At 37.9% G+C, this 10,057-nt stretch overlaps 1 protein-coding gene across 3 annotated transcripts in view; it reads right to left on the minus strand.

Annotated features, from left to right (window-relative positions):
- The window catches only part of slc2a9l2 (solute carrier family 2 member 9, like 2), a 321,644-nt gene extending 311,809 nt beyond the window's left edge, over positions 1–9,835 (minus strand). For 2 of the 3 annotated variants that reach the window (XM_017705366.2, XM_037544990.1), the window contains exon 1: positions 3,554–3,606. The gene's annotated coding sequence lies outside the window, so the exon portion shown is untranslated. Of the gene's footprint in view, positions 1–3,553; positions 3,607–9,714 lie in introns of those variants that run through there. The other variant, XM_017705365.2, reaches the window with a different exon arrangement.
- Positions 9,836–10,057: the final 222 nt, after the last annotated feature.

The raw sequence follows: 10,057 nt of genomic DNA on the forward strand, positions 1-10,057 counted from the left end.
GCTCCCAAGTACTTACAAGACCTTGTTTCTCATTATGAGCCATCACAACCACTCAGATCACAGAGTGCTGGCTTATTAATAGTCCCCAGAATTCATAAGGCTGCAGATGGGGGAAGAGCTTTTTCTTATAAAGCCGCCAAACTCTGGAATGATCTTCCAGAAACTGTTCGGGACTCAGACACAGTCTCAATCTTTAAGGACTAGGCTGAAAACTCACTTGTTTCAGTTTAGCTTTTGGTAGGTAATGTTCCCCCTAGATAAAGGCAGCAGATCCAGGGGTCCATGGACACAGGGAATTATAGTAAACTGAGACGCTGGTGCTGTCGTCCCGCTGCTCGCACGCGGTCACTCAAGTTGTGGACGGTGGAGAGGAGGGATGCCAAACTGTTTCAGAGTGCTGCCGTGTCTGTGTGTCCTTCTGGTTCTCTCCTTTTAGTTAAGCTGTCATAGTCAGATCTGCCGGAGTCATTAGCCACACTCTGGAAATGTTTACATCCCCTGTTTATGTAAAAACGGATAGAATAAAACTAATTCCATCTCCCTGCTTTCTTTCCGAGTATACAATCACCCACATGTCCGGCTGAAGGACGACCAACTGCCGAGCCCTCCTTCTACCCACTTCAGACCAGCTGCCCACGCCCCAGCTGCCACCACCTGCCTTAGACTAGCTGCCCACCATACACTGATATTCTCATGGACTCCTAGCTATTCCTAATACCAATATTACTGCTAATAATATTAGTAGTATAATCACTTGTAGGTAGTTTGACCAGAGGAGGATGGGTCCCCCCTGGTGAGCCTGGTTCCTCCCAAGGTTTCTTCCTCAGTTCTGAGGGAGTTTTCCCTTGCCACTGTTGCCCCTGGCTTGCCCACCGGGGGGTTTGTACATTCTTACACTCCTGTTAAAACTGTCTTTTCCGAAATTCTGTAAAGCTGCTTTGTGACAACATCCGTTGTAAAACGTGTGCTATACAAATAATTTGATTCGATTTAATTTGATATGATTTGTGTACTTCATCCACCACTGCCTTTGAAGATGCACCAATATGAACACTTAAACGTAGTATTGTGATGTGGATACCAGTATCACAAAGAAATTTCTGATGCACTGAGTGATGTGTCCTTGCATGCTAGTAGATGGAACTTAGTAACTTGTCGGCTGTATGACAGCAGTAAAAATGCTGAAAGGTAAAATCTATAATTACTATTTGGAGAGGTGGCATTATAGTCTCCTGTATTATAGTAAACAGTAATAAGCTACAGTGTGAGTTAATTTCATGCCACTCCAGACTTTACTCCATGCCAGTCAGAGCATTGCTCCCAGCCAGCTGCCCCCCCATCCACCTTTCAATTAAATCCAGTCATAAATCACTGAGACAAAAGCAAAATCATTCCGGTGGTCTTGGTATGAAATGCTCCACTCTAGAGAAACTCGCTGAGTCAACACTGATCAGAGTGGTGATAATAGAAGCCAGGCCTCCTGAGAAAGCTTCATACATTGTAATATTTTTTTTTTTTCAGATTTACCACTATTTTACTATGATCAACATTACATATGAAAATTATGCGTGTAGAGTGGTGGGTCATTTTGGATAGTACATAAAAAGGCTATAATTGTGTTTTGAACATGGCCACTACTGTAAAGGAATATGAGTTCACAAGTTTTTCTAACATAGAATTAGCTTATAATGACTGAAATATAAAGTACCATATTAGATTGTTAGCTTTTGTCCTCTATTACTGACATCATGATTAATGTCATTCCTTTTAGAATGGGATGCTGTGTCCTGAGGCTTCTAACCCATATATATGAAACCGATCAAGCGTAACATTATGACTACCTCCTTGTTCTACACTCATTTCCATTTTAATCATCTCCACTTACTATATAGGTGGACTTTGTAGCTCTGCAGTTACAGACTGTAGTCCATCTGTTTCACTGCATACTTTGTTAGCCCCCTTTTACCCTGTTCTTCAGTGATCAGGACCCCCATGGACCCTCACAGAGCAGGTACTATTTGGGTGGTGGATCAGCACTGTAGTAACACTAACGTGGTGGTGGTATGTTAGTGTGTGTTGCACCACTGCTGTGTCTGATCCACTCACACACTAACACACCACCACCACTTTTTGTAGAAACAAGGAGGTGGTCATAATGTTATGCCTGATCATTGTAAATGTATATGCACATACACACACATCCATATCAGTAATATGTTTTAAAAACATGTTGTATGCCAAAATCTTCATAAAAACAATTGGAACACAATGTAGCACATTAAACACTATCAGATACAAGGTTTGTAATCAAACATTACCACAAAGAACTTTGTTATCTCAATAATTTCTATTCCGTGTTATTTGAAAAAGCAGTTCTCCTTTAAACAAACAAAAAAAAAAACGAATTTTTCCTTTTTCCTCAAATGTCAATCAACAAAGATGTGTTAGAAATTTGGTAACACTTTATTTGAAGGCTACCTACATAAGGACTTCATGACGCATTCATAAGCACTGAATAATGTGTTTATGAAGCACTACTTGAACATTTATTAAGTGCTTATGTCGGTTCTCGCAACCTGACATAAGATGTTTTATGAAATAAATGACATATGTACTGACATAATAAGAAGAAACGTTGAACATATTTACAGCACTAAACATATTTAAAACATTATACATAACTATTTATGTCAGCATTCTTAAGACGACATTGTACTGATATCAGGTTATATATGCCGGGAAACCACCCCCCTCTTCGCTCCATGGGCATGGATAAGATGATTGATGCAATTATGTACAGGGTTTAAATGTCCTTATGTAGGTAGCCTTCAAATAAAGTGTTACCGAAATTTGTTTCTTTAGTTTTGTACTTGGCCACATAGCTGCAGCTGCAATGTAAATCTAAACAAGCAAGCTTCAGATACCAAACATGTCTTGGCTGATAGACAAGATTAGAAAGAAAGAGAAAATGGTTGTGAATTTGATTTTCATTTAAGCTTCTTTTCAGCTTAGTTAGTCAGCTTGAATGGCTGGTGTAATCCACTACCACTGCTGCACTACCAGCCTGAACTAAGTAACTCTTTAAAATGTGGGTCAATCCAGCACACAGTATACACACAGTTTCCTGCAGTACTCATACACAAGTTTGTCTGACATTACTTGTGAGGACTTCCATATATTTCTATTTATTTTTGAATTGCTGTAGCTAAGTGACACTAAACCTAACCCTTACTTTAACCAAGGCAGTCTATCTGCTCTTTTATTTCTACCAAAAGAACTGTGTTCAAATGAGGACCAGCAAAACATGCTCACTAGTACAAAATCTGACGTCCACACAATGTTAGCAAGACAAGTGCACACAGCTTAACACAGCAACAGGCAGTCAGAGTGAGACTTTCAGAGTGAAAGTTCAACAGCAGTAGTAAATGAACAGTGAAGAGCTTACGTATTAGAAAGTTTAACTAAATATCAAAAACAGAAACACCCACACGTCAAGACCACCAGCAGCCACACACACTCTCACACACAGCACTGACTGGAGTGAGCTACTTACCCAGATGAAAGAGAAGAGGAAGAGAGATTGCTCGAGTACAGAATGAGTGTGACTCTCTCTCTCTTTCTCTCACTCTCTCCCACTGAATCATTAACTCATGACAGACATTGCACAAATCTAAAACACTCAATACAACAGACGATTAGTTGCCATAAATCAAGCAAAGCAAACACACACACACACACTGTAAATCTGTAAAGCAGTTTTACTGCCGTTATATGAGATGTGCAATATAAATAAAGATCTGAACATCCATCATAAATGCTAGGAATTCACGAACAGAATTGACCAAGATTGTGTGATTACTTAGAAAATGAAATAATATTCAAAAACATCAAAAAGAAAATCTATTAAAATAATGGACATGTTTACCACTTTTAGAAACCTACACACTTCTGTTTGGAAACAAGCATCTATCAAACCAAATACTAGCTTTTCACCAATAGCATAGGAGCATCTCTAAACCTTAACACTCATAAAGAATGGGAAGACATATGAATATGCATGATTATGCAAATTGAATACACCCCCTTGCCATCCTGTTTCCAAACGTTGCCCCTTCTCTCTATTTGCTTGGCAAGCCGTGCTTTTTCTCTGGTGAATAGGCAAGAGGTGACCAACAGAGAGATCCAGTATAAACATCCATGAGCTCACTATGTTTTATGAATATAAGGAATCCTGCCACAACTGTTAAAAGAAATGAAGACAACTTTCTACTTCCTGGATTCTACCTGAAGCGCTGGAGCTCACAGGGCCTCATGCGTCACATCCTTATATGGCAAATAAACACTTTCAAAAGGATGGGTAAAAGATCTCAAGATCGCTTCTACTGCAATAGAATTGTCTTAATAATTTAATATGATCTGGGGCAAGTGAAAGTTTAGACATGCAGTTTCCATGATGCTAACATGTGACTATAACCTTGCCCTCATTAGCTCCATCAGCCTGCATTGACAAAACTAAAGACATTTTAGACACCAAGCATTTAATGGGTTAAGGGGAAAAGTGTGCACAATACATTTACTGCAAAATATCCAACTGTGAAATCCTACTTTGTGAAATCAGAATAGTTAACATATGTCCTTTATGTCATCTAAACGTTAGATTTCTTTTTTTCTACTGCTTTTACTAACAATGCAATCATATTTTGTTATGTTGATATAAGTCTCAAGTTTCCTTCATGTCATTCCCTTCTAATAAGGAGGCTAAGACTCCATGTGCTCAGGAGTTTTCTAACCAGCATGATCATCCAGCTCTGAGCCAATGTGTTCCTTATCTGTGAGAAACAGAGTAAAACAGATACACAGATAGAAAGATACATCGAAAGACAAAGAAGAGAGAGAGAGCTACGCAGCCAGAGAGCTAATAACTATGGAATTTAGTCTCTATGGACTTTCCAGTGTCATGTTGGCACCAAGTTAATTATGTAGTACATTCACTATACAGCTCTATCTTAACCAATGTGTGCATCTGCATGCACTTATTAATCTAATGACTGCAGCAAATCATACTTTGTCAGTAATCCAATCAATGCATTCACATGCACTTGAGTAATCAGATAATGGGGAAACTCCAGGTCTACATGAGTCAGGCACTAATGCTTTGAAACCAGCCAATAAACTCACAGAAGGAGTTATGACATAAACCTAATGTAAAATTCAAACTTTATACTGTGGCATTTAAAAAAATCCACCACTTTAGCTGGTAATATGAACATACATCATCTGGAAATCCTTAAAATCCTTCATTTCATCAAGCATGTATTTGGATTCAGCGTTGCTCCTAAAATGTTTCGCTGCCATCTCATGACAACGTTGCTTACTTATTTCTGCTACCGCAATCTGTTTTGCACATGCCCAGACTCAGAAATCCAAGTAAGAGTTTACACGCACTGAGAAATCTGATTACTGGGCTAAAATCCAGCACTGTTTATCAGATTTCTTAATCTGATTTCTAGACCTAACTTCGATCTAAGAAATCGGAGTATGGCGTTTACATGGCCATTTGAATAATCAGATAACTGCAGAAATCTGATTCTGACCAGATTATTGAGTTCATGTAAACACACTCACTGACTTTTGAGGTTGTAGGACATGCATGTAACATATTTTCACTTTGTTTACTGCATTTTAAGGGAATCCTTTAGTAAACACTTCAGTTTAAAGCCTAACTGTTGGTCATATCTCATCTCAGAGGAGCCTGTTAGTTGATCAAAACCAATAACTGTTTCATTCCTATTTTTGGAGGAGTGTGTGGCTGAGGTGTGTATGTAGGTGTCTCACACTGTTATACTACAGGCTTTTAAATAGAAAGCCAGGAAATGACAGTAAGGTAAACAGGAGGCTGCAGAATCCTTTTGTTTTCTTTAGTTCTACATGTAATCTGGTACTTTGGCTCAGAGTACACAGGTCACCGCGTGTGAACGTGTTTTCCTGGAATGTAAATATATACTTGCTACCAGTCAAATGGTTTGAATATACATTACTCAATATACATTTTTCTTCATCTTAAAAAAAGATATTTTAATCAAAAGTCTTAGATTTGGTTTCTAAGACATCTCTGTGTAGTTTCAATGTCTTCACTATTCTTCTAAAATGTAGCAAAGCGTAAAATGAAGGAAAACCCTTCTATGAGTGGTAGTGTCCACACTTTTCATGAGTACTGTATGTACTAGCCAGAGCATTGCAACAAACAACACAGGGTCCAAATTACTGTATATGATGGTACTTTGCTACTAGGAAAGATATGTGCCCTTGCAGAGTACTGATCAAATCAGTACCTGATATCAGTCAACACTGGTGCATACTTGATAATAAAACCCCCAGTAAGCCCACCTACATCTGAGGTCCTCAATATCTTATAATAATCTAATAATCTTTATAATTCTTTATTTCAGAAACTATTTTTATCAGTCATGCACTGGGTGCAGAAGAGTAAGTCAAACGCAACATTAATAAAATCCTTGAAAAACATTTAAAATATGTAAAGATGATTTTAAGAAGATGGAAAATAAACTCTGTACTTGACGATCTTTTGCAGAACAACTTATAATTTAATAATTTTTCAGAGGTAGGCTAATGTAACATTAGGAGTCAAGCCCAGTGACTCTTATAGGTATAACATGGTGTGTTTTCCCTAGTGAATTTGGTAAACCCCAGAATTGAACCCCAGTCTACTGCACACAGGTCAGTACTATTACTCACTGCTGGTCAGAGATCATCAAGTTATTTGCCCCTGGACGCAAATGTTTGCTGGGCTCCTACATGGCTACCTACTTTGGGTGATCAGGAAATTTTTACAGTATAACTGCAGGTTATATGAGGGCCATTCGGCACTATGATGGCAGCATACCAACCGCAGTGTTGGGCACATCACCGCTATAAGCACGTCTTTTTCAAGACAAAACAAATGCAAGATTACGCACATATTCTCAAGAATACAGGTTAACATAAATCGAATCAATGCAACATTTCCCTATAAGCATTGTTCACAAGAAAAAACATTTATAACAATGAAAGTGACAAACTGCACAGCTGAAATGTACGTAACAAGACAGAAGAAAGTGGCAAACTCAAACACCCTGCCATCAAGCACCCTAAACTAAGCATACTGCCATGGCAGGCTTAAGATATGTTTTGTCTTTTTATTTCTATTTTACCTCTAATGACTTTATGCAAGGTAGCAGACACTTAGCAGATCACTGCCAACAAGGGTGATGCATCCTTTTTCTTTAACTTGAGTGGCTAGCATTTTTATAGCTGTCTTTAGAAATACAATCCCATTTCCACAAAAGTTGGGACACTGTAAATGTAAATAAAAACAAAATGCAATAGTGTGCAAATCATATAAAACTCTATATTTCATAGAAAATACTAGAGACAACATATAAAATGATGAAACTAAGAAACTATGTTTTTTTGAAAAATATTCGCCCATTTTGAATTTGAGGAAAATATTTCACTTTCAAAACTACTGCAATTGGTCTCCTCGGATCCCAAACGTTGTTACAGATTGTTGTTAAAAGAAGAGGTGATGAAAGACAGTGGTAAACATGCCCCATCCCGATATTTTTGGAACGTGTTGTTGGCATCAAATTCAAAAAGGACATCTATACATCTAAAACAGGGTTTAAATGATTTGCACATCTTTGGAAATGGGGTTGTAGATGGTTCTACTCTCATGTATTAAGTCTTTTAAGTCTTGCTTTTACAAATCTCAATTGCACATCTTTTAAATATCTGGAGTTTTAAGTCAAAAGAAAATTAAACTCACTGTTTAAAAAGAATAAAAACCTTGACTGAAGTAATGGTGCCTAACTGAACAGTTGCTAATCAGCAATTGTAGTACCTTCCCTGAAAAAGATGTAATCTGGAAGGCAGCAAATGTTGCCCCGGTGTATAGGTATATATTGTTCAACATTAATAGTGTCTTTACAAATGTGCAAGTCACCCATGCCATGCGCTCTAATGCACCCCCCCATATCATCATGAATGCTGGCTTGTTGTCAGCCGTGCACTGATAACAAGCTGGATGGTCCCTTTACTTTTTAGCCCAATGAATGTGGTATCCATTATTTCCAAAAAGAATTTCAAATTTAGAATTACTGCATGACAGAATACTTTTCTATTTCGTCTCAGTCCATCATTTTTGGATCCTGTTTATATATAATTGCTTCTTTGCATAGTAGCGTTTTCACTTGCATTTGTGGATGCAGCGACAAACTGTGTTCACAGACAATGGTTTTCAGAAGTGTTCCTGAGCCCATGCAGTGGTTTCACTACAGAGTCATGTTTTTTGATGCTGTGCCACCTGGGTACCTAAAGATCACGGCCAGCCAGTATTGGTTTTCAGCCTTGTTCCTTGCTTACAAAGATTTATCTGTATTCTCTGAAGCTTTTGATAATATTAGGTATTGTACATGAAGAAATCCCCATGTTCTTTGCTATTTTATGTTGAGAATCATTATTTGCCTGCAAAGTCTTTCACAGAGTAGTGAGCCCCTCCCCATCTTTACTTCTATAGACTCAGCCTCTCTGGGATGCTCTTTTTATACCCATCATGTTACTGAACTGTTGGCCACTAGCATTACACCACTTTACCAGCATTTTTTTGCCCCTCTTCCAACTGGCATCAAATTAAAAATGGGCATATATTTTTCAAAAACAATCAAATTCCTCAGTTTCAACATTTGATATGTTGTCTTTGAACATTATTGCATTTCATTTTTATTTACATTTTACACAGCGACCCAAGTGTTTCTTTATTTATTTATTTATTGGAAATGGAGTTGTATTTAGAATTTAGAAACTAAAATAAAACTTATTCATTCTTTATAATCAATACCTTTCTATTGGTAAATGTTTACAAATGACCCGGAAATTAGTTTCTGAAGAACGAATTACATTTAAGGGATTACTTTTTTAATGAATTTGCAAGACATTAACTAAAGTTGAACTTATTCATTCTTAAGAAACACTTGATAATTAATCTTAATATTTTCCCAGGTTATAAATTATTTAGAATAAACATTAGCTCCCAAAATACAATGAAGTACTTTATTTTAAGAAAACACCAGTGACCATTTACTTGCATTTAGCACTATGTTTAGTCATTGCTTATTCAGATCGTTTCAAGCATGCTTGAAATAGAAAAATTACATTAAATTAATATTTAATACATTAGTCAACAAATAATGAAATGGAAATGAGGTTATTGATTGCAAACTAGTTCTAAGGTCTGTAGTTCAGTTCTTAGGTGGGGACCACACAAACGCACACACATACACAAAGGTACAGGGTTTAAGTCTCAGCTGGGGTGAGCAGCTGTGTTGAACGCAGTAGTTTTTTAAAGTGGCTTTTTCTAAGCTGTGTCTCCCAAGACTAACTGAACATGATCCATAATCTCTCACTCTGTCTCCTGTCTCCCTCTCTCACTCCCTCACACACACAGAAACACACTCATGTGGTGTGCAATGACAAATTCTCGTGTCCACATGTCCAGAAGTCATACTGTATATTGGCGCCCCAAATAACAATACAAATATTTTAGGTGCATGATCCTGTACAAAGTTAAATCTCAAACAATAACAAGCACATCAAAAAAAAGCAATCACTAAAATAACTTCCAAAAAGCATTTTTACAAAAAAGCCCAGAGCACTTACCCACAGTCTGGTCCACTTTCTTCTCCTGATCTGTCTTGTCACTCAGCACAGACTCACATGAGTTCCATTACAGTAATGCGCTTCTTCCTCATTTTTCCCCATTAGAAGAGAATGAGGCTTAGCAGAAAACCCTGAAAGGAACCCAAGAGTCATAGTGAAATAGTGATACTTTTTTTTTTTTTTTGATCCCACAACTGGGGAAATTCCACCTCCGCATTTAACCCATCCGTGAAGTGAAACACCACATACACACTAGTGAACACACACACTAGGGCGCAGTGAGCTCACACTTACCCAGAGTGGTGGGCAGCCCTATCCATGGCGCCTGGGGAGCAGTTGGGGG

Source organism: Pygocentrus nattereri, chromosome 14, assembly GCF_015220715.1.
Source record: "Pygocentrus nattereri isolate fPygNat1 chromosome 14, fPygNat1.pri, whole genome shotgun sequence".
Classification (NCBI taxonomy): domain Eukaryota; kingdom Metazoa; phylum Chordata; class Actinopteri; order Characiformes; family Serrasalmidae; genus Pygocentrus; species Pygocentrus nattereri.